Here is a 26,501-nt window from a genome sequence, read left to right on the forward strand (position 1 = left end):
AAAAGGGGAGAATGGGCAAGATCTCTTCCAGGGTAAAGACAAGAGCACAGTATAGAAGAGTGACCACACCTCTCCTTGCATTATACCATCTTGGAAGCACCAAAAACTTCCACACCATCAGAACAAGTTGTGAAAACAGCAGCATGGAAAAAAAATGTAAAGCTTAGAGCAGTGCCCCTACTAACCCAGAAGTAAACCTTAACTTTAATATAAAATTAAAAGTCAAGAAATAGGCTTGGAAAATGAGCAAAAAAAAAAAATCTGACCAGCTACTATCAAGCCACAAACTCAGAAGACAAAAAGGTATAAATATCTATAAGCAAAGTCTCAAAGAATTGAATTGGACAAAAGAATTCCTGAAAGAGTTCAAAAAAAAAGGATTTTAAAAATCAAGTAAAAGAGGTAGAGGAAAAATGTGGAAAGGAAATGAGAGTGATGCAAAAAATTATGAAAAGTGAACCAACAGTTTGATAAAAGACACAAAAAAAATACTAAAGAAAATAACACCAGAATTCAACAAATGGAAATAGTGGTACAAAAGTTCAATGAAGAAAATTCCTTAAAAGGCAGAATTGGGCAGGTAGAAGCTAATGATTCCATAATACATCATGAAACAATAAAGTAAAATAGAAAGAATGAAAAAAGAAAAAAATGTGAAATATAGCAAAAAGAAATGACCTATAAAATAAACTAAAATGAGATAATTTAAGAATTATTGAATTACCTGAAAGTCATGATTTTAAAAAAAGAGCTTAGATGTCATATTTCAAGAAATTATTATTGAGGAAAACTTTCTTGATATCTTAGAACCAGAGGGCAAAACAGAAATTGGAAGAATCCATCAATTATCTCCTTAAAGAGATTGCAAAATGAAAACTCCAAGAAATATTATACCCAAATTCCAGAGTAGACAGGCCACAGAGAAAATAGTGCAAGCAGCCAGAAGGAAACAATTCAAATATCATAGAGCCACAGTCAGGATCACACAAGATTTATCAGCTTCCACCTTAAAGGAGTGGAAGTCTCAGAACATGATATTCTTGAAAGAAACAGAGTTAGGATTAAAACCAAGAATTACCTAACTAGCAAAACTGAGTGTTATGTTTTAAGGGAATAAATGGATATTTAATAACGTTGAGGACTTTCAGGTATTCTTGATAAAAAGATAAGAGTTGAATAGAAAATTGGACCTTTCAAATATAAGACTCAAGAGAAGCATAAAGGAAAGAGAAATCATGACGATTTCAATAAGGTTAAATTGTTTATATTCTTATATGGGAAGATGATACTTGTAACTCCTAACATCTTCATCATTATTAGGGCAGTTAGGGGTACAAATGGAGAGAGGGCATATGTGTGAGTTGACTATGATGGGATAACTTCAAAAAATTAAGAGGTTAAAAAAAAGGATGCACTGATAGAAGGAGAAAGGGAGAGAAAGAATGGGGAAAATTATTTAATATAAAAGAGGTACACAAAAAACTTTTGCAGTAGAGGAGAAAATAGGGTGCTGTGCTCAAACCTCACTCTCATAAAAAATGGTTCACAGAGGGAATAACATGCACACTCAGTTGGGCTTAAAAATCTATCTTTCCCAACAGGTAAATAAGAAGGGAATAGACTTAAAAATGGGGGTCGGGGAGTTGGTGGTAGATTAAGGAGGTAGTTGTCAGGAGCAAAATAGACTTTTGAGAAGGGGGAGAGGGAGGGAGTGGGGAAGGGAGAGAGAGAGAAATAGGGAAAAATAGGATGGGAGGTAATATACAGTAATCATAACTATGAATATGATTGGGATGAACTCACCAATAAAATAGAAACAGATAGCAGAATGGATCAGAAACCAGAATCCAACAATATATTGTTTCCAAGAGACATATTTGACACAGAGAGACATGTACAAAATAAAAACAAAAAATAAGGTGGTGGAAAAAAATCTCTTATACTTCAGGTGAGGTTAAAAATAAAGGGAGGTCATGATCTCGGACAAAGCAAAAGCAAAAATAGAAAAGATAAGTAAGGAAACTACATTTTCCTAATAGGTACCATAAACAAGAGCAGATAGGTGATACAATGGACAGAGTACCAGGCCTGGAGGCAAGAAATTCCTCTTCCTGAATTCAAATCTGGCCTCAGGCATTTACTAGATGTGTGACTCTAGGCAAATCACTTAACATTTACCTTTGTTCCTCATCTGTAAAATGCTGGAGCTAGAGAAGGAAATGGCAAACCACTCCAGTATCTTTTCCAATAAAACCCCAAATGAGATAACAAAAAGTCAGACATAACTGAAACAACTGAAAAACAATAAACAGTGAAGTAATGTCAATACTAAATATAAGGGCACCAAATATCATAGCATTCAAATTCTTAAGTTAAATGAGTTACAGGAGGAAATAAAAAGTAAAACTATATTAGTGGGGGACCTCAACCTTCCTCTCCCAGAACTAGATCAATCTGGGAGAGCTGAGGCAAGATGGCAGAGTAAGACAGGGACTGACCTAACCTCTCAGAAAATCCCTTATAAACAATGCAACAACAATACTTCAAAACAAATTCTGAAGCAGTATAACCAACAAATGGGTAGGATGAAACAATTTTCCAGCCAAAGACAACATGGAACACAGAAAGGAAAGTTATGTATCATTGGGGTGAGAGTGGAGCAGAGTCCAGCACAGGTCTCACTCTGGCAAACCAGCAGCAGGCCTTGAGGGTGACTGAATCAGACGTAGCATCTTCCAGAGTTCTCAGCCACAGAAAATAAGGGTGTCAAACAACTGATCAGAAGGGTGTTACAGAAAGAGGTTACAAGGGACCCTTTGCTGATACAAGGAGTAGGACTCTGTTGCATTGCTCAAATGGAGTTCCCAGTTGCAGTGCCAGGGTGAGAGGGAGAACTAGCAGGAGCAGGATCCTGGACACAGTTTCAGGGGAGAAAAGAGTGCTTGTGGTCACCCATAGACCAGGGCACAGGTCAGGAGAGCAGTGACCACACTTTTAGTTAGATCATATCACCTTAGAAGAAAAAAAAATACAGACATCCAGAATTAGCTCTGGAAACAGCAGCATGAAAAACATTAAAATTGGGACAGTATCCCACATACCCCAAGAGCGAAGCTTGACTTTAACATGAAATTAAAAGTCAAAAAATAACTGGAAAATGAGCCACAAAAAGAAGCTAAACATAAAATTACTATTCTGACAGAGAAAACAAAAACACAAACTAAGAAGACAGCAATGCTCCCAAATAGCTATATGTAGACCCTCAATCTAAAATGTAAACTGGTCTTAGCTCCCAAAAGAATTTCTAGAAGATCTCAAAAAGGATTTTAACAAGCAAACAAGTGGGGGCTGCTAGTGGATAGAGCACTGGCCCTGAAGTCAGGAGGACCTGACTTCAAATCCGGCTTCAGACCAAACATTTCACACTTACTAGCTGTGTGACCCTGGGCAAGTCACTTAACCCCAATTGCCAAAAAAAAAAAAAGCAAACAAGCAAAATAGGAAAAAATTGGGAAAGGAAATTACAGTGATGCAAAAAAATTATGAAAAGAGATAGAGTCAACAATTTGATAAAGAAGTACAAAAATCAAAGAAAATAACACCTTAAAAAACAGAATTGAGACATAAAAATGAGACATAAAAACCACTGATGAGAAGAAATCCTTAAAAAAGCTCAATTAGTCAAGTGGAAAAAGAAGTACAAATATTCACTGAAGAGAACTACTTAAAAATAGAATTGGACAAAGAGAAAAAGCAGTTCAAAAACTCATTGAAGAAAATAATCCCTTAAAAATTAGAAATAGGGAAGTGGAAGCTAATGACTCCATGAGACATCAGGCAACAATAAAGCAAAATTTAAAGAATGAAAAAAGAAAAGAAAATGTGAAATATCTCATTGCAAAAAAAGACCTATAAAAGAGATTAAAGAGAGATAATTTAAGGATTATCATACTACCTGAAAGCCATGATCAAAAAAATTGCCTATACATCATATTTCAAGAAATTATTGAGGAAAACTGCCCTGATATTCTAGAACCAGAAGATAAAATAGAAATTGAAATAATCTATTGATCACCTCCTGAAACAGATCACAATATGAAAGGTCCCAGGAATATGACACCCAAATTCCAAAGCACATAGGTCAAAAAGAAAATATTGCAAGCAGTTAGAAAGAAATAATTCAAATATCATGGAGCCACAATAAAGATAACATAAAAATAATGGCTTCCTCATTAAAGAAGTAGAGAGCTTAAAACAGGATTTTCTAAAAGGCAAAGGAGGAAGGATTACAACCAAGAATTGCCTACCCAGCAAACCAAAATATAATCCTTCAGGGAAATAAAAGATTAATTAATGAAACTGAGAGTTTTCAAGCATTTTTATTTAAAAGAACAGAGGTGAATGAAAATTTGATTTTCAAATACAAGAATCAAGAGAAGCATGAAAAAGGTAAACACCAAAGAGAAACAATAAGGGATCCATTTAGGTTAAAGTGTTTACATTCTTATATGGGCATGATACTCATAACTTTTAAGAACTGTATCATTCACTGGCCCTGAAGTCAGGAGGACCTGACTTCAAATCTGGCTTCAGACCAAACACTTGACACTTACTAGCTATGTGACCCTGGGCAAGTCACTCAACCCCAATTGCCTAAAAAAATAAAAGGAACTGTATCATTGTTAGGGCAATTAAAAAGAGTATACATAAATGGAAAGAATGGGCATGAGATGACTATGATAGGATAATTTCCAAAAAAAAGATGAATTAAGGTGTGAGAAAGAGGGATTCATGGGGACAAGGGGAAAGGGATAGGGAAAGTTATCTAACAAAAGAAGCACACAAGAAAGAGTATTTAGAGTAGAGGGAAAGATGGGGATGATGGAGAAGACTTGAACTTTACTCCCAACAGAATTTGCTTAAGGAAGGAAAAATATACACATTCAGTGGGCTATACAAACCTATCTTACCTTAAAGGGAAGCAGAAGGGGAAGGGACTAAAAGAAGGGCTTGCTCATAGAAAGGAAGACTAATTAAAGGGAAAAGTGGTCAGAAGCAAAAGAGACTTTTGAGAAGGACAGGTTAAAAAAGAGAGAGAAAAGGATAAATGAAGAGAATAGAATGGAGGGAAATATACAATTAGTAATCATAACTGTGAATGTAAATAGGATAAATTCACCCATAAAATGGAAGAAGAGAGCCAAACAAAATAAAAACCAGATTTTGACAATCTGTTGTTTACAAGAAACACTTGAAATGAAGAGCAAAATCTATTATGCTTCAACTGAAAAAAAAATGCAGGTGTAGCAATCATGACCTCAGGAAAAGCAAAAGAAAAAATAAATCTAATAAATAGAAATAACAAAAGAAACTACATTATGCTAAATTAAAAAAGGTACCCATCCAGCACTTCTTAAACTGTGGGTCATGATCCCATATGAGGTTGCAACCTACAGTTTAAGAAGTACTAAAGGGATTGCCAGTGAAAAAAGTTTAAGGAGCCTTGCAGGCATAGACAATGAGGTAATGTCAGTACAAACATATCTGCACCAAATGAATAGCATCCAAATTCTTAAAAAGTTAAATGTTATACTTAGAAACAAACAGTAAAACAATACTAGTATGTGGGGCCCTCAATTTTCCTTCTCAGAACTAGATAAATTTGAACAAAAAAAAATAACAAGAAAGAAGTTAAGGAGGTGAAAACATTTTTAGAAAAGTTAGATATTATAAATCTCTGGAGGAAATTGAATGGGAATAAAAAGGAGCTACACATAACATCTTTAGAAAAATTAATTATGTATTAGGCCATAAAAACCTAACAAATGCAACACAGCAGAAATATTAAATACATCATTTTCAGATCATAAAGCAATACAAATTGCATTCAATAAAGGACCATGGAAACATATTGATCACTACTGATTAGAGAAATGAAAATTAAAACAACTCTGGGGTATCACCTCGTACCCACTAAACTGGCTAATATGACAGAAAAGGAAAATTACAAATGTTGGAGGGGATGTGGGAAAATTAGGACACTAAAGCATTGTTGGGGGAATTATGAACTGACCTAATTATTCTGGAGAGCAATTTGGAGCTATATCCAAAGTGCTACAAAATTGTTAATACCCTCTGAACCAGCAATACCATTGCTAGGTCGGTATCCCAAAGATATGCAAAAAAGGGGAGAGAAAGGAGCTATTTATACAAAAATATTTGAAGTAGCTTTTTTTCATGGTGGCAAAGAATTGGAAATTGAGGGGACATCTATCAATTAGGGAATTGTTGAACAAGTTGTGGCACATGACTGTAATGGAATATGATTGTGCTATAAGAAATGATGAGAAGATTGATTTCAGAAAAACCTGGAAAGACCTACATTAATTGATGCAAAATGAAGTGAGCAGAATCAGGAGAACATTGAATAACAATAACAGAAACATTTTCTAATGATCAAACATGAATGTTTTAGTTCTTCTCAGCAATATGATGATCTAAAACAATTCAGAAGAACTTTATGAGGAAAAATGCTATCCATCTCCAGAGAAAGTACCAATGGAGTCTGGATTCAAATGAAAACATACATGCTACTTTTTTGTTTTTCTTGAAATTTTTATCTATATTCTTTTGCAACATGATTAATATGGAAATATATTTCACATGACTGCTCATGCATATTTGCTTGATTTCTAAAGGAGAAAAAAGGGGTGTGAGCAAAAGAGAATTTGGAATGCAAAATTTTAAAAAATAAATGTTAAAATTGTTTTTACATATATCAGAAAACAAATTTTTTTTGGAAGTTTCTCTTGTCATTATTCTTTTTTATTGATTAATTTTGATTTATCAACAATCATTTCCACAAGGTTTTGAGTTTTAAAATTTTTCTCCTCCTCTCTCCCCCTGACCCTCCCAAAGATGGTGGGCAATCTGATGTTGGCTATACATATACATTCCTATTAAACATATTTTCACATTAGTGATGTTGTAAGTAAGAATTAGAACCAATAGGAGGAACCACCAGAAAGAGGAAGCAAAACCCAACAGAAAAAAAAATAGCAAATAGTATGCTTTGATCTGCATTCAAATTCCATTGTTCTTTCTTTGGATGTGGATAACATTTTCCATCATGAGGTCTTTGGAGATGTCTTAGATCCTTGCATTGCCGAGAAGGACTAAGTCTATCAACACTAGTCATCGCACAACATGGCTGTTACTGTGTACAATGTTCTCCTGCTTCTGCTCACTTCACTCAGCAACAGATCATACAAGTCTTTCCAGGTTTTTCTGAAGTCCTCTTGCTCATCACTTCTTATAGCACAATAGTATTCCATTACATTCATATACCACAACATTTTCAGTCATTCCCCGATTGATGGGCATCGTCTCAATTTCCAATTCTTTGCCACCACAAAAAGTGCTGCTATAAATATATAAATATCCTTTTCCCATTTTTATGATCTCTTTGGAATACAGCCCTAGAAGTGTTATGGCTGGGTCAAAGAGTATGCACATTTTTATATCCCTTTGGGCATAGTTCCAAATTTCTCTCCAAAATGGTTGGATCATTTCACAACTCAACCAACAAAGGATTAGTGTTACAATTTTCCCACATCTTCTCCAACTTTTATCATTTTCCTGTTTTGTCATGTTGGCCAATCTGATAGGTGTGATGTGGTACCTTAGAGTTGTTTTGATTTGCATTTCTCCAATCTGTAGTGATTTAGAGTATATTTTCACATGATTGTAGATGGCTTTAATTTCTTCATCTGAGAACTGCTCATCCATAAACTTTGACCATTTATCAATTGGGGAATGAGTTGTATTCTTGTAAGTGTGACTTAATTCTCTCTATATTTTAGAAATGTGGCCCTTATCAGAGACAGTGGTTGTAAAAATTCTTTCCCAATTTTCTACTTTCTTCTTAATTTTGTTTGCATTGGCTTTGTTTGTGCAAAAACTCTTCAATTTAATGTAATCAAAATTATCTGTTTTGCATTTCATAATGTTCTCTATCTCCTGTTTGGTCACAAATTCTTCTGTTCTCCATAAATCTGACAGGTAAACTATTCCTTGCTCTCCTAGTTTGCTTATGTTATCAGCTTTTATATCTAAACCATAAAACCATTTTGATTTTATTTTGCTATATGGTGTGAGATTTTGGTGTAGGCCTAGTTTCTGCCATACTATTTTCCAATTTTCCCAGCAGTTTTTGTCAAAGAGTGAGTTCTTATCCCAGAAGCTGAGGTCTTTGGGTTTATCAAATAATAGATTATTATAGTCATTCACTACTGTGTCTTGCCTAACTAATGTATTCCACTGGTCCACACTTTATTTCTTAGCCAGTACCAAGTAGTTTTCATGATTGCTGCTTTGTAATAAAATTTAAGATCTGAACTTGCTAGGCCACCTTCCCCTGCATTTCTTTTCATTAGTTGCCTTGATATTCTGGACCTTTTGTTCTTCCAAATGAATATTGTTATTATTTTTTCTAACTCTATAAAATAATTTTTGGTAATTTGATTGTTATGGCACTGAATAAGTAAATTAGCTTAGGTAGAATTGCCATTTTTATAATATTAACTCTGCCTATCTATGAGCACTTGATGTTCTTCCAATTATTCAGATCTGACTTTATTTGTGTGAAAAGTATTTTGTAAATGTGTTCATATAGTTGCTGGGTTTCTTTCAGTAGGTATACTTCTAAATATTTTATAATATCTACAGTAACTTTAAATGGAATTTCTCTTTCTATCTCTTGCTCTTGGGCATTGTTGGTAATATATAGAAATGCTAATGATTTCTGTGGGTTTATTTTATATCCTGCAACTTTGCTGAAGTTGTTTATTATTTCAAGCAGTTTTTTACTTGATTCTCTAGGATTCTCTAAGTATATCATCATATCATCTGCAAAGAGTGATAGCTTTGTTTCTTCTTTGTCTATTCTAATACCTGCAATTTCTTCTTCTTCTCTTGTTGCTAAAGCTAATGTTTCCAGTATGATATTGAACAACAGTGTTGATAATGGACATCCTTGATTCACCCCTGATTTTACTGGAAATGCTTCTAGCTTGTCCTCATTACATATGATGATTGCTGAAGGTTTTATGTAGATGCTACTTACTATTTTAAGGAAGACTCCATTTATACCTATGCTCTCTAGTGTTTTTAATAGGAATGGGTGTTGTATTTTGTCAAAAACTCTTTCTGCATCTATTGAGATGATCATGTGGTTTCTGTTAGTTTTTGTGTTGATGTGATCAATTATGCTGATAGTTTTCCTAATATTGAATCAGCCCTGCATTCTTGGTATAAATCCTACCTGGTCATAGTGTGTTATTCTTATGATAAGTTGCTGTATCTATTTGCTAATATTTTGTTTAAAATTTTTGCATCTATATTCATTAGAGAAATTGGTTTCTAATTTTCTTTCTCTGTTTTGACTCTTTCTGGTTTAGGTATCAGCACCATATTTGCATCATAAAAAGAATTTGGTAAGATCCCTGGTTTCCACTGGTTCCCCTGCTCTTATTAAGGCACTCAGGGGTCCTGGTGTTGGTGCTTGCCTGCTCCACCACCTGGGTTCAGGATCTCCCCCTGGTATGCTGAGGTGGGGCTTTCTGTTGACTTGCTGGGATGTCTCCTATTATGTACTGTTCCCCCTCCCCAGGGCAAGAGGGGCCTTTCCTGTTAATCCCTCCAGTTACTTGGGTTACCAGACTGCTGCACCCCATCTTTCTGCTATTTCAGCTGTTCCAGGGTTTTTCCTGGGGCAATATTTTCTGGGCTTTCAGAGGTTAATAAGAGAGGCTAAGAGTGACTTACTTCTTACTCTGTCATCTTGGTTCCTGCAAGCAGAACTCTAGAACAATTTTTTTTAAAAATAGGATAGACTCTAGGATTCAGGAAACATGTGTAATAAGGCAAAAAATCATTTGGTTCACCTAAATTCTCCTACAAACAATATAAAATAGCTCATCAAGGCAAACTCTGATCTAGAGTAGGACTTCTTATGCTTCAGCTGAAATTAAAAAAAAACAGAGGTAGCAATTATGATCTTAGACAAAGTTGTGGCTAGCAGATTTAATTAAAAGTGATAAACAGGAATGTAGATGATGAAATAATATAAATACTAAACCTATGTGCACCAAATGCCATAGCATCCAAATTTTTAAAGGAAAAGGTAAATGAATTAGAGACATAAATAAATTGCAAATCTACAGCAGTGAAGGACTTCAATCTTCCCCTTCAGAACTACAAAAATCTAACTAAAAAATAAATAAGAAAGAATTCAAGGAAGAAAATTTTGTCCAATTTGTAAAAATATGCATGATTCCCAAAATGATAAATGGTCAAACATTGAACGTACAGTTTCTCAATGAAGAAATCAACTGGAGAATTGCTAAACAAGTTATGGTATATCATTGTGATGGAATATTACTATACTGTAAGAAGTGATGAGCTGGTTTATTTTAGAAAAAAACATGGAAAAACTTACATGATATAATGAAAAGTGAAGCGAGCAGAACCAAGAGAATGTTGTGTAAAGTGACATCAATAATGTTTGAATAATAATTGTGAGCAACCAAATTTTTCTGACTCCTATAAACACCCAATTCAGCTATAAAGGACCTATGCCGGAAGAACTTATCAACCTCCAGAGGGAAAAAAATTGAAAATAAAAGTATGCATTATATGGTTTTACACATATTTATAAATGTGTGTCAAATGGTAGTCTTCTCTAGTGTGGGATGGGGAAGGATAGAGAGGGACAGTTTGAAATTTAAAATGTTACAAAAAAAGAAAGAAACAGTTAAATTGGGAAAGCATTGGTTTCTTTTAAAAAAAAGTAAAAAAAGCAAACCAAATTACCAGTATCCAAAATAAAACAGATAAATTCACCACAATTTAAGATGAAATTGAAACTACTATTAAGAGCTATTTTGCCCACTTATATGCTGGTAAATCTGATAATCTAAATGTAATGGATGAATATTTACAAAAAAATGTAAATTGTACAGATTAATATAAGATGAAATAAGTTGCCCTTAGAAACTATAAATTACTCTTAGAAAAAGAAATTGAAGAATCCATCAATGAGCTTCTTAAAAAATTCCCTAGGATCAGATGGATTCACAATTGAACTTTCCTTAAAATGATAGGTAACATTTATCTAAAACCATCAGCAAGCATTAATTGTAATGGTGACAAGCTAGAAGCCTTCCCAATAAGATTAGGGGTAAAAAAAAAAAAGAAAAAGGAAGTCCTTTATAATCGATATTATTCAATATTGTACTGAAAATGTTAGCAACAGCAATAAGATCAGAAAAAGAAATTGAAAGAATTAGAATTGACAATGAGGAAACAAAACTATCACTCTTTTCAGATGATATGTGGGTACACTTAGAGAAACAACTTAAAAATTATTTGAAACAATTAACTTTAGAAAAGTTGAAGGATATAAAATAGACTCACATGTCATCAGCATCTTTATATATTACCAACAGAGTCTAGTAGAAAGAGATAGAAAGAGAAGTTCCATTTAAAACAATTGAAGCAATAAAAAGTACTTGACCAAGACAAACCCAGGAACTATATGAACACAATTACAAAACATTTGGAGAGAGGGAGATAATTTGAAACTCAAAATTTAAAAAAAAAAGAATTAAAAAGAAATAAGAATTATCAAAAATGTTTTTATAAACCTAAAACTAATTATAATTCATACTCATGACCAACTTTGTTTACAAGTGTTCTAGAGAATAGAGGATAGCAAATGTGTGTTCTGAAAATCTCAAAATACAAAGCTGGGAAATAATTACAGACAATTTTCTAAACAGGTGTTTCTAAATTCCTGTCAGGCATCTGCAAACCATATATTGACAACTCATTAGATGAAAGCACTTTTATACCGTTCTTGCCAAATGTTTTCTTTTAAATAAATGTGACAACATTCTAACATTTGCAGAAATCATTAGAATATGCAACATCAACTGCTTTCTGAATATTTTATGTAGAAAAATAAAGAAATGGGGACTATAGTGGAGGAACTCTAGTTGTTCTCACCTCCAGCTTTTAAAGCCAGTTCTGAGCTAAGAAGCTTAACTTAAATGCGGTTCCTTCACAAACAGGAGGAAAAAATTGGCAACAAAATCTTCAGGTGAAGCCACTGAAAAAAAAGTAATTCTCTGAAATAAACTAACATGAAAAACATGAAGTAAAATTTAGTAAAAGCATATGTTAAATTATTTAATTCTAGAGTTTTTTCCCTTTTCTTTTGCTTTTGTTCCTGCTAAGAATGAAGTTATATAGATTGTTTCCAGCTTTTTAATATTACAACTAACACTGTTCTGAATATTTTTGTACTCTTTCCAATAATTAAGTAACAGGTGGTCTTGGTGGGATATGAATGAAATGAAGTATTATTGCACTATAACAAATTACAGATATGAAGAGTACAAATGTAACTTTAGGTACCTCTTGTAAACAAAGAATCACACACTAAGACATTGTGTGTTGAATGGAATTCTTTGGTTTTTCAGTACCCTCAGACTGAAGAAATGATGTGTCTAACATGGACAGTGACATTTTTTTCCACACTTAGACATGATTAGATTCTCAGGAGAGAGTGGTGGTGCCCAGAAACACCTTGGGACATTGTGGGAAGAAGATGCTAAGCACAAGAAATATTTAAATCTTTTAGAAGCTGAAGCAGACATTTTGAGGGATGATAGGTTGAGAGACAAAATAGGAGGAGGTAGAGACCAGAAGCCTGACTGGTCTTTGACAGCAACCAGGTTTTACCACTGCAGCCATTGTGAGGTTTAGGCTAGTCAGGTCTGATGGTACTTCATGTTTCCCTTCAGGAAAACTCATGTAATAGTCTGCAGTCAGCCTGTGCTCTTCCAATCTTTCTGTCAAAGGGGAAATATTTTTAAAATATTTATTTATTTTTAGTTTTCAACATTCACTTCCATAAAATTTTGAGTTCCAAATTTTCTCCCCATCTCTCCCCTCCCCCCAAACCAAGACAGTGTGCAATGTGATATAGACTCCACATATACATTCATATTGAACCTATTTTCACATTAGTCATGCTGTAAAGAAGAATTAGAACCAATGGGAGAAACCATGAGAAAGAAGAAACAAAAAAAGAAAAGAAAAGAGAGAGAGCAAATACTATGTTTTTATCTACATTCAGACTCTATAGTTCTTTTTCTGGATAGTATTTTCCATCATGAATCCTTTGGAGTTATCTTGGGTCCTTGCATTGCTAAGAAAAGATGAGTCTATCAAAGTTAGTCATCACACATTGTGGCTGTTGCTATGTACAATGTTCTTCCAGTTCTGTTCACATCATTTAGCATCAGTTCATATAAGTCTTTCCAGGTTTTTCTCAAGACCACCTGCTCATCATTTCTTATAGTATAATACTATTCCATTACATTCATATATCACAACTTGTTCAGCTATTCACTAATGGGCATTAAAGGGGGGGATATTTTTAAATCAAAATTTTCCTGTTCTTTAGAGTTACATTTATTATTTTTGATTAATTAGCTTTTAATTCTCTGGTTATGTAAACTGAATTCATCATATCTCTCCTGTGTTATGAGCTTCATTGTTTGTGAATGAGCTATTTTTAAAAAAAAAAAAAGGAAAGAACTAGTATGTGTGTACAAACATGTATGTGTATGTGTGTGTAACATTTGTACATATTTGAAGAAAGGATCAAAGGTCCAGTTTTTGTTGTTGTTGTTCAGTCATGCCTGACTCTTCATGATCTCTTTTAAGCCTTTATTGGCAGAGATGCTGGAGTGATCTGCCATTTCCTTCTCCATCTCATTTTACATAGGAGGAAACTGAGGGAAACAGGGTGACTTACCCAAGGTTTAACAACTAGTATATGTCTGAGGCCAGATTTGAACTCAGGAAATTGAGTCTTCCTGACTTCAGGCCTAGCACTCTATCTGCTGTGCCGCATAGCTGTCCCAGAGGTTTAGATGCTCTGTTAAATTATGAGGATTCCCTTTAGGCTAGGGACTACCTGATAGAGAATCTTATTAAAAATTATATACCATAAACTTTCCCTAAAGTTGAGAAAGATCAAGTCATGTGAACTCAGTCCCTCTTGCCCTAGGTTAATGTGAATATGAGCTTAAAAATGCTGTTTGGCTGCCTTTGAATTTTTGCTGTGGTATTCAGGTAGCCTAATTACTGTTGTTTTACTTTCATATGTGTTCACAAATGCTTTCTTGGGGGGTTGGTAGAGCGGAAGGCAGAAACTTAGGAGTAGATCTTTCCCAGGAGGAGACAGGGAAAGTTTGCTTCATTCTGAGTTTTTTTTTAAATTTTTTTCTATTTATGGAATAAAACAAGCACTTCCATAACATTATAATAAAAAAAGATGATTACACTTGAAACTGCACAAATACTATACACAACTTGCTATTCCTTTCATATATACAACAAGATTATTATGTGAATTTCTCTTTTTTCTTTCTCCACCCAAACACTCCTGCCCTGGAGATGGCTACCATTAGACTCAAATAGGTATGTGTAGGTATATGTATGTGTGTGTGTGTAGGTATACATATATGAAACATATATATATATACATATGTATGTACATGTGTGTGTGCAAAATTATTCTACACATACTTCTGTTTATTAGTTCTTTCTCTGGATGCAGATACTATCTTTCTCAAATGTCCTTTATAGTTAATTTGAGTATTTATAATAGTCAAAATAACTTATTCACTCAAAGTCATTCTTAAAACAATATTGCTGTATATAATATTACTGTATACAATGTCCTGTTGGTTCCATTCCTTTTGCTCTTCATTATTTTGTGCAAGTCTTTCCAAAACCATTGAACTCATCATTTCTTGTAGCCCAGTAGTATTTCACCACAATCATGTACCACAGCTTGTTCAGCCATTCCCTGATTGGTGGGCTTCTCTGCAATTTCCAGTTCTTTGCCGCCACAAAGAGAACTGTTATCAACATTTTAGAACATAGAGTTTCTTTTTCTTTTCCCCTAATTATCTTTGGAAATAGACCAAGTAGTGGTATTACTGGGTCCAAGGGTATAGGTAGTTTAATAACTCTTTGGGCATAATTCCAGATTGCTCTGCAAAATAGTTTCATCATTGAATTAGTGTCCTGATTTTTCCATGTCCTCTCCAACATTTGTCACCTTCACCTTCTATCATTTATCTATATATCTATATCTTAAGCTGGTAGACAGTAAAATGATATCTCAATGTTGCTTTAATCTGCATTTCTCTAATCATTAATGACTAAATCATGTTTTATATGACTATAAATTGTTTTGATTTCTTCTTTGGAAAACTGCAGTTCATATCCTTTGAGCATTTATCAACTGGGGAATGACTGATATTCTTATAGATTTGACAAAGTTCTTTATAAATTTTAGATATGAGACCTTTATCTGATAAAGTGTATAATTTTTTCCCTGACTTTCTGCTTTCCTTCTAATCTTGGCTATATTTGTTTTATTTGTACAAAAGCTTTTTAATTTAATGTAATTCAAACTATCCATTTCATGTCTAATTTTGCTCTCTGTCTTCTTTTATTCATAAATTATTCAACTAACAATAAGTCTGATAAGTCATGTTCCCTGTTCTAATTTTCTTGTAAAATCCCTCTTTATAGTTAGGTCATGTATCCATTTTAACCTTATCTTGGTAAATGGTGTTGGATATTGGTTCATGTACAGTTTCTGCTGTACTGCTTTCCAGTTTTCCCAATAGTTTATTTTTCAACAAATATTGAATTCTTATCCCAAAATCTTAAGTCTTTTCATTTGTCAAATGTGAAGTTATTATTTTTATATTTCTTAGCCAGTATAGTTTTAATAACTACTGCCTTATAATACAGTTTAATATCTGGTACTGCTAATCTTCCTTTACACTTTTTTTCATTATTTCCTTTGATATTCTTGACTTTTTGTTTTTTTCAAAATAAATTTTGTTATTATTTTTTAATTCAGTAAAATAGTTTTTTTATAATTTAATTGGGATGACATTGAAAATATAAATTTGTTTGGGTAAAATTGTTATTTTTAATTATATTGGCCCTCCCTAGTCATAAATAATTAATATTTTTTACATTATTTAAATCTGATTTTATTTGTATAAAAAGTTTTTTTATAATTTTGTTTATATAGTTTCTGGGTTTGTTTTGTCAGATGTACTGTCTTTTTTATACTGGCCAGGGTTATTTTAAATGGGGTATTTTTATTATCTCCTCTTGAATAGTTTTGTTTGTGATATTCAGGAACATCGATGGTTTATGTGGATTTTCTTTATATCCTGTTCCTTTGTTTAAATTATTAATGGTTTCAATTAACTTTTTAGCTGAGTCTTTGGGATTTTCCAATAATATCATGATATCCTCTGCAAACAGATAGTTTTATCACCTCATTCTATATTCTGTTCTTTCAATTTCCTTTTCTTCTCTTAATGTTATTGCTAGGATTTCACACATAGTATTGAATAATATTCATGACAATAAGCATCATTGTTTCACACCTGATCTTATTGGGAAAGACTCTACTTTATCCCCATTACAAATAATGCTTGCTAACTGTTTTAGATGAATTTTTTTTTATCAGTTTAAGGAAAAATCCATTTATACCAATACTGTCAAGTATTTTTAATAGAAATGAGTGTTGAACTTTATCAAAAGCTTTTTTTGCTATTTATTAATTTAATATGATTTTTTAATTTTTATCATTGATGTAATCAATTAAGTTAAAAGTTTTTCTTATGTTAAACCATCCCTGCATTCATGATATGAACCCCACTTGATCATGATGCACAATCTTTGTAATTTATTGTTGTAATCTTTTAGCTAGTATTTTACTTAGGATTTTTGCATCCATATTCATTAATAAAATTGGTCTATAATTTTCTTTTTCTATTTTTACTCTTCCTGATTTAGGTATCAGTATTATATTAGTTTCATAAAAGGAGTTTGGTAGAATTACTTCTTTACCTATTATTCCAAATAATTTATTTAACATTGGAATTAATTGATCTTTACATGTTTGATATAATTATCTTGTAAATCCATCTGGTCCTGTTGCTTTTCTCTTAAGAAGCTCACTTATGGCCTGTTAAATTTCTTTTCCCAAAATAGTTCTATTTAGATGCTCTATTTCCTTTTCTGCTAATCTAGGAAATTTATATTTTTGTAAATATTTTTCCATTTCACTTAAATTGTTAAATTTATTGGCATATAATTGGACAAAATAACTCCTTATAATTGCTTTCATTTCATCTTCATTGATGATGTATTTATCTTTTTCATTTTTTTTTTACATTTTTTTCTTTTTTAGGCAATTGGGATTAAGTGACTTGCCCAGGGTCACACAGCCAGTGTCAAGTGTTTGGTCTGAGGTCAAATTTGAACTCAGGTCCTCCTGACTTCAAGGCTGGTGCTCTATCCACTGCGCTACTTAGCTGCCCCTATCCTTTTCATTTTTAATACCAGTGGTTTGGTTTTCTTCTCTTTTCTAAAATCAAATTAATCAATTGTTTATCTATTTTTTCATAAAACCAACTCCTAGTTTTACTCATCAATTTAATGATTTTTTTACTTTCAATTTTAAATTAATTGCACCTTTAATTTTTAAGATTTCCAATTTAATGTTTAATTGGGGATTTTTAATTTGCTCTTTTTTTAGTTTTTTTAATTGCATACCCAACTCATTAGTTTGTTCTTTCTCTATTTTATTGATGTAAGCATTTAGAAATAAAATTTTCCTATAATCATTGCTTTTACTGTAAACCATAGACTTTGATATGTTGTCTCAATATTATCATTTTTAATGAAATTATTGTTTGTATGATTTGTTCTTTAACCCACTCATTCTTTAAGATTAGATTGCTTAATCTCCAATTAGTTTTTAATATGTGTTTCCTTGGTCCCATATTAAATATAATTTTATTGCATTATGATCTGAATATGATGTTTACAAGAAACACACTTAAAATGAGAGATACACACATAGTTAAAATGGAGGGTTGGAGTAGAATTTATTATGCTTCAGCTGATGCAAAAATTGCAGGGGTAGCAATTATCTCACACAAATTTATGGAAAAATAGTTTGAATTAAAATGGATAAACAAGGTAACTATATTTTGATTAAAGATCCCATAGACAATGAAGCAATATAAATACTGAACCTATATGTACCAGGCACTATAACATCTAAATTTTTAAAAGAAAAGTTAAATGAATTACTGTTGGAGGTAGATAGTAGTACTTTAATAGTAGAGAACTTTAATCTTCCCCTCTCAGAACTTGATAAATCTAACCAAAAAATAAATAAGAAAGAAGTTAAGGAAATGAATAGAACTAGATGTGATAAATATCTGGAGAGAAATGAATGGAAAGAGAAATGAATACACCCTTTTCTCAGTGTTTCATGGTGCCTTTACAAAGATTGACCATATATTAATAAATTAAAATTTATAGTTAAAAGCAGAAAAAGTAAAAGTACCCTTGCTAGTATCTTGTTAAAGTTAATATACATATTTTAAAAGGCATAAATAATGAAGGCTTTGGTTTCATTTAAGATTTTTTAAAAATTCATGTTGACCATATATTTTTCTGTTTTGGTTTATGGATATTAAATTTAGAATATCTGTTAAGGCATAGAGTGTCAAAACAATTTGCAAAAATATTGATCATACAAACTTTTCATCTCTTACCATGTCCATTTTGAGGATAAGTCCTACAATTTTAGCTACTACTCCATTAGGTGGCAAGAGGAATAAGAATATTCCCAAAGAATCATCTCTCTTTGGAACATGGACTCTCCATTTAAAGAGTTGCACGGTTATCTTGGATTAATATTTACCCTTATCTTTTTTAAAGAGATAAACATTGCATTAATTCAATTCACAGAGGAAAAAGAGTTACTATTAGACATGTAAAAGAAGTCAGTTATGATTTGAAATTCCATTGCATGATCAGATGTTAACATTCAAATATTTTCTTTTTATTATAGAATGATACTTACATTACCTTTTCTTTTTGATATTTTTGGCATTTTAATTTTTTAAGTTTTTACTTAATTTTAAGTATAATCGCTTCTTTGATGTGGCATGCTATGCTGAACAGTCCTCTGCCAGTTTCTCTCATGTCTCACATCACATAATCACTAAATAATTTAACTTTAATTTTTACTTTACTCTAAAAAATAAAAGACTTGTTTTTGTGTTTTTCAGAGTATGTGCCTAGGATTGGTATATTAAGATCAAAGGGTGTGGGCATTTTAGTAACTTTTGAAGTATAATTCCAAATTCTTGCCTAAAAAGGTTGAATTAGTTGATAATTCCATCAGTAATGTATGTGTATCTATTTTTCTATAGCCTCTCCTTTATTTTTTTCTTTTTACCCTAGCTGCTAATTTGTGTGATGTCAGGGAAAGTTTTATGATTGTTTTAATTTACATTTCTCATTTTTAGTGATTTGTCACTATTTGTCAATAGTTTATCATTCTTTTGTTTTGTTTTGTTTGCTAGGCAATGGGTTTAAGTGACTTGCCCAGGTTCACACAGCTAGTAAGTGTCAAATGTCTGAGGCCAGATTTGAACTCAGGTCCTCCTAACTCCAGGGCCGATGCTCTATCCACTGCACCACCTAGCTGCCCCTGTTCATCATTCTTTTGAGAATGATTTTCTTCATATTCAATTATCTATTGAGGAATAGCTCTTGATCTTACATATTCACGTTCATTGTATGTGTGTATGTATGCGTGTGTATGTATGTGTGTGTATATATGTGTATATGTATATAATAAGATCTTTATCAGATATATATATAACATATATGTGTATATATACACAAACATATATGATATTAGACCTTTATCAGAGATGTTTGATACAAAGATTACTTTCACAATTAATTACCTTTCCTTTTTCTCCTAGCTGTACCTTATGAATGTGATAACTTATTTTAATTTATCTATTTTATTTTTTGTGCTCTCTTCTCTCACTCGGTTATGAATTCTCCCCATGTCTGTGAATGTTACTTCAATTCATTTTTTCTATTAAGAATAATGTGATATTTTATATTTAGATTACATATGCATTTTGAATTTCTTAGCAATGTAAGATGCTAGTCTAAGCCTATTTTTTCACATTGCTTTCTAGTTTTCCAAGGAATAATGGTCAAATAGGAGACCTAGTAGTAGTAGTAGTAGAAGTAGTAGTAGTAGAAGTAGTGTGGTGGTGATGGTGGTGGTTGTGGTGGTCGTGGTAGCCATAGCAGTAAGCATTTATATAACACTGTCAAATTTGCAAAGCACTTTACAAATATTATCTCATTTTGTCCCTACAATAACACTGTGATATAGGTTAGTGTGTGAATTTTTATTCACAGATTATTGTGCATTAGATGCAGCCTTTAAGGCTGAGATACAACAAAGTATAGATCAATTCTCTGCTGTTTGTGCTAATTTTGGTATAACAATTAATACCAAGAAAGCACAGGTTCTCCACCAGCCAGCACTACACCATCCATATATAAAACCATGGGTTACAGCAAATGGAAAAATTTTAAATGTTGTGGATAAGGTCACTTACCTTGGAAGTTACTTTCCAGGGATATACACAGAGAAGATGAGATTGACACACTCTTTGCCAGTTAGTTCAATGTTTGGGAGGCTCCAAAGAAAAATGTATGAGAGAAGAGGTATTAGACTGCCTACCAAACCAAAAGTCTATAGAGCCCTTATGCTGACCTCATTGTTGCATGTCTGTGAAACCTGGACAATATACCAGTGCCATGGCAGGAAACTGAATCATTTCCATTTGAATTGTTTTAGGAAGATTCTGAAGATCAAAAAGCAAAACAAAGTACTGGACGATGAGGTCTTTTTTTGATTGTTTGCATTCTAAGCATTTAAACTCTACTACAAAGTGCACAATTCTGATGGGCTAGCCATATTGTTCAAATGCCAAATCTATGTTTGCCTAAAAGACTATTTTATGGAGAACTCACATAAGGCAAGCACTCACATGGAGGTCAGAAGAAGTGATAAAAAGACAATCTTAAGATCTCTCTGAAGAATTTTGGAATTGATTGTAAGACATGGGAGAAACTGGCAGAGGACTGCCCAGCATGGCATGCCACATCAAAGAGGCACTTTCTCTTAAAGCAAAGCAGAATTGCAGTAGCTCAAAAGAAATGTGAATTGAACAAATTTAGAAACATCTCCACTACAAAAGTTTATATGGACTATTTCTGCCTGACTTATTGTAGAGCATCCACAGCTCATATTGGTCTAACCAGCACAGTTGGACAAACTGCACTTTAACCCCAACATAGTGATGTCATTTCAGTCCTGTTCGAGAACACAGGATGACAACAAACCAAACATTACCATCCTCATTTTACACATGACAAAACTGAAGCAGACAAAAGTGAAGTACAGCTAGTAAGTGTTGAAGCTGAATTTGTAGTCAGGTTTTCTTGACTTCAGGTCCAACTGCCTCTGGTACATAAAATATATCTTTAGGTTTATCAAAGAGTGAATTATTTAATTTAATAACTTCTAATTCTTATTTATCAATTATCAATAAGCATTCATAAACACATTATATGCTAGACACTGTTCAACAAGCTTTTGTTAAACAGACGTTATATACTAGGCATTTTTCTAGGTATTAGTAACATAAAGACAAAAATGAAATATTTCCTGTCCTCATGAATCTTACACCCTATAGAGGGAGACAGCATGAACATGTAAGAATAATAACAAAATGTGAGCAAAAAATAACTGGTGGGGAAATACTTCTTTTGTTGTATTCCCTGACTATAACTGCCTTTAGTCATCTCCCAACATGTACAGCTTAGAAGGAACTGTTTTTCAGTTATTCAAATGCTTTTACAATCACCAAAGGAACAATTATACCACATGGTATAAGAGAATATTAAGAAATCAGTGTTGTTGCATCACATCCAAAGGTCACCCATGTTCACTCAGAGAAAGGGACTCTTGGAAAGTATAGATTCTTCACCTACTGTATTAATTATAGCTGAAAGGAACTTATCTTTATTCTGTTCCTTTTTGAGGGAACATCCTTAACTTTGAGATAGTGGTCCAAACCCCAAGTGACATCTTCAACTCCTCTAGTTCCAAGTAAGACTTTTCATTCAGAAATCATTGTTTCTCAAGCAAACCAAATGTCAATTAGTACAGTAGCTATATGGTTAGTTTCACAGAGGACTATATTTTTCTTGTTGCCAAATTATTGAATTTGGCATATCTTAACATCTGAAATAAGTTTCTTCCACTTCCACATTACAAATTCCATTAGAGGCAGTTAATATTCTTTATTGGAGCCTATTCTGGATTAATAGAAAGGCTTTTTTTTTTCATCTAAATAAACAATACAACGTTGTTAGAGATTCCTGAGGTTTATGGGTTTCTTTTAGTGCATTACAAATTTAGTCTATAGGAAATATTTTTCAACAATAAAACAATTTTGTTTTGAGACACAAACATCCTCATGCCACATTACATTCAGAATCACAAGAATTTGACCTGTTAATTTTTTAATACGCTGAAAAAAATAGAAAGTCAATAATTTCTTTAATCCAAGTCTTTTTCTACTCTTTTATTTTCCCTGCATTTCTTCATTTATATTACTTAAGAAAACTGTAATTAGGTGTTGGCTATCTTTCCTAGACCTGCTAGAAAGAGAAAGACCTCTAATCTGAATTGAACTAACAGAATTAAATGTGAATTAGAAATTAGGCATATATTTTGGGTCATTTATTTATGTCAAATCATGTGACTGTAAAAATAGTATACATTTATGCTATTGTAATGAGGCAACTAGGCAACTCAGTGAATAGAATACTGGGTTTAGAAGCAGGAAAACCTGAGTTCAAATCTGACCTCAGAGACTTACTTCCTATGTGGCCTTAGGCAAGTTACTTAACTGGCAAACCATTCTAGTATCTTTGTCAATTATCTTTGTAGACAATATAGTCCACAGGGTCACAAAGAGTCAGATGCAACTGAATGACTAAACAACAGAAAATATTATTTAAACCATTAAATAGTTAACAATTAAAATGGGAGATATTATCCACTAATGAAATCCTTTTGCAAAAACCAATTTAATTTTTAAATAAATGAAAATCTCTGCTTTGAAGGGAACCCAGAAGATTTTTTTTTGTGGCTTCACATGTTATTTCTATTCCTTGACATTCTCTCTTCTGCCCTTTCACATATGTTTATTCTTTTTTTCATTTTACCTTTTACCATATCATTTCCCTTTTTTAAATATAACTTTCCCCTTTTTTTGTCATTTTCTTTCTCTTCTCCCCATGCTTTTTTGCATTAGAGAGATGAATGTAGCACGTCAGTTGTTATTATCTGACAGATTAACCAGCTTCTTCCACCCTATTCTCTCTTCTCTTCTTTAGATCTCTCATAAATGCTATTTACTTGAAAAATATCTATTGCTTGAAGTTGTTCAGCAAAAATCTTATGATAGTCATAAGATTCAGTATATATTATCAACCTTTCTATACCTTCATTCTTTATTAGTCAAAGAAGGGACCCAGTTCAAGAATGAACATTTCTACTTTTATAAGTCTCTGAATTCATTCCAAATAAATGTACATATGTAATATATATGTATGTATACACATGTACATATTTGTATGTATGTGTATACCTGTATGTATATGTGCATACATGTATACATAAACACATGGACACTCATTTACATCATATATAAATCTTTTGTATTATTCTATTGATATTCATGTAATTCCACACCTATGACCAGTAATAAATACAATATAATAAAGTGTCTTTGCATTTAAAATGTAGTTATTTGAAAATTCTCACAAAATATTTACTTATTTTGGCCATTAATCTCTACTAGTAGAAATAAATCTGGAGCAACTTTTACTTTGTTAGTGTAGGTGTTCTTAATGCACTTTCCACATTCATTTAAATGCAAATATTCACTCAGTCACTTAAAAGAGAGGGGGGAAAAGAATGTGCTCAGCAGAAGACAAAGGTAGAAGCATAATAGAAAGCTTGAATAGAGTGTCAGTAGAGAGTTAAATGATGGGAAAAAAGACTATGCTCAAATGAAAATACAGTAAGGATACCAGAGAGATTTTCTTAATAGATTTTTTTCAGTCTTATTAATTGCAAACATGAATCCCACCAAGTAAAACAAAGTGAATGAGAATAGGAAAAAAATTATATGAATATGTAAGAAATTTAAGGCTGCACAGGGTACAGAAGGAGCCCTTGATCACTGCCCAGTATATCAACTGCATGCAAATATTTATGCATCTAAAGAAATCCAAATTTTTTTACCCAAATGGCCCATTGAATAACTCAAATGCTGCAGGAAAGGTGTTTTAACAAAAAGCAGCAAATGAGCTTGGATTGAATAAACATAATTAAACTTGAGAATAGCAGCTTTGAGCCAGCCCTTGCCTCTAGGGTTGGGGTAGATTGTAAGTCTAGGGAAATTTCCTATGAACATTATTTTCAAGGACTCTGTCTACAGTCACAGAGGTTGAAGAGAAATACCTTGGAAATTAAAGAAAGTAAAATGATTTGTTGCTCTGGTAATATGTGAAGGTATTTCTATTTTAAATTTTTCTGCCAAGTTTCCTTTCACTATCATTAAATGAGTTTACTAAAAACCAAAAGAGGCACAAAATTTCTCAAGCAAACTACTATGCTGTTACTTGGGGACAGTGAGGGGAGGAAAGAAGTTTCCTTTGTAACATATTTCAAATGATTAAACCTTTTTGGGACACATGACACTTTTTTTTAAAAACCTAGGTATTATGCTCAACTTCTTACTCTCATTAATCCCACACAGTCAATTAACTCACTTGAAGAAGGGCAAAAGATCTATTACAATGGAAGGAAAGAAAGATGCCCAAAGTGGGCATCACTTGAACTTTATTCTTCTTGGAATTGGCTCAAAGAGGGAAGAACATACACATTCAGATGGGTATAGAAATTTATCTTACTCTATAGGGAAATAGGAGCATATTGAGATGAAAGAAACTATATTGTACTAAGAAATAGAATGGTGGATCAGTAGAATATGGTAGATACACACAAAAAAGTTTTGACCACAGTAAATTACCATAGTAATCCTGTGTTTGATAAAACCAAGGACCCCAGCTTTTGTGACAAGAACTCACTATTTGGGAAAAAGAAAACTTCTTGGTAAACTGGAAAACAATATGGAAGAAACTAAGTATAGATCAACAACTTACACTATATCAAGATAAGGTCAAAATTGGTACATGATTTAGACATAAAGGGTGATAACATAAGTGAATTAGAAGAGCAAGGGATAGTTTACCTGTCAGATCTATGGAGAAGAGAAGAATTTCTGACCAAACAAGACATAGAGAGCATTACAAGATGTAAAATGGATAGTTTTGATTATACTAAGTTAAAAGGGTTTTGCACCAACAAAACCATTACAGCCAAAATTAGAAGGAAAACAGAAAGGTGAAAAATAATTTTATAGTAAATGTCTCTGATAAAGGCCTCATTTCTCAAATATATAGAGAAATGAGTCAAATTTATAAAAATACAAGCCACTCCCTAATTGACAAATGGTAAAAGGATGTAAACAGACAGTTTTCAGATGAAGAAATCAAAGCTATCTATAGGCATATGAAGAAGTGCTCTAAATCACAATTGATTAGAGAAATGCAAATTAAAACAATTCTGAGGTGCCACCTCACACCTATCAGATTGGCTAATATGACAAAAAAAAAGGAAAATGATAAATGTTGGAGAGGATGTGGGAAAATTGGGACACTAATGCACTGTTGGTGGAGTTGAGAACTGATCCAACCATGCTGGAGAGCAATTTGAAACTATGCCCAAAGAGCTACCAAACTTTATATACCCTTTGAACCAGCAACATCACTGCTAGGTCTGTATCCCAAACAGGTCATTAAAACAGTGAAAAGGTCCTACACGTGCAAAAAACAAGTTGTTTCTCAATTGATAAATGGTCAAAGGATTGAAGTGGGCAGTTTTCAGATAAAGAAATCAAAGCTATCTTTAGTCATATTAAAAATGCTCTAAATCACTATTGATTAGAGAAATGCACATTAAAACAACTCTAAGACACCACTTCATACCTATTAGATTGGCTAATAAGACAGAAAATGAAAATGATAAATGTTGGAGAGACTGTGGGAAAAGTGGGACACTGATGTACTGTTGGTAGAGTTGTGAATTGAACCAACCATTTTGGATAGTAATTTGGAATTATGCCCAAAGGGCAATCAAACTTTGCATACCCTTTCATCCAACAATCCCACTACTAGGTCTGTATCCCAAAGAGGTGAATTAGGTTTCTCTTTTGTGTGTGTATGTGTGTGTGTGTGTGTGTGTGTGTGTGTGTGACTACATCACAACATAAGCAGGGAGCTGAAGGAGA

The sequence above is a fragment of the Vombatus ursinus genome, unplaced genomic scaffold (assembly GCF_900497805.2).
Source record: "Vombatus ursinus unplaced genomic scaffold, bare-nosed wombat genome assembly UNPS02014792.1, whole genome shotgun sequence".
Lineage (NCBI taxonomy): Eukaryota > Metazoa > Chordata > Mammalia > Diprotodontia > Vombatidae > Vombatus > Vombatus ursinus.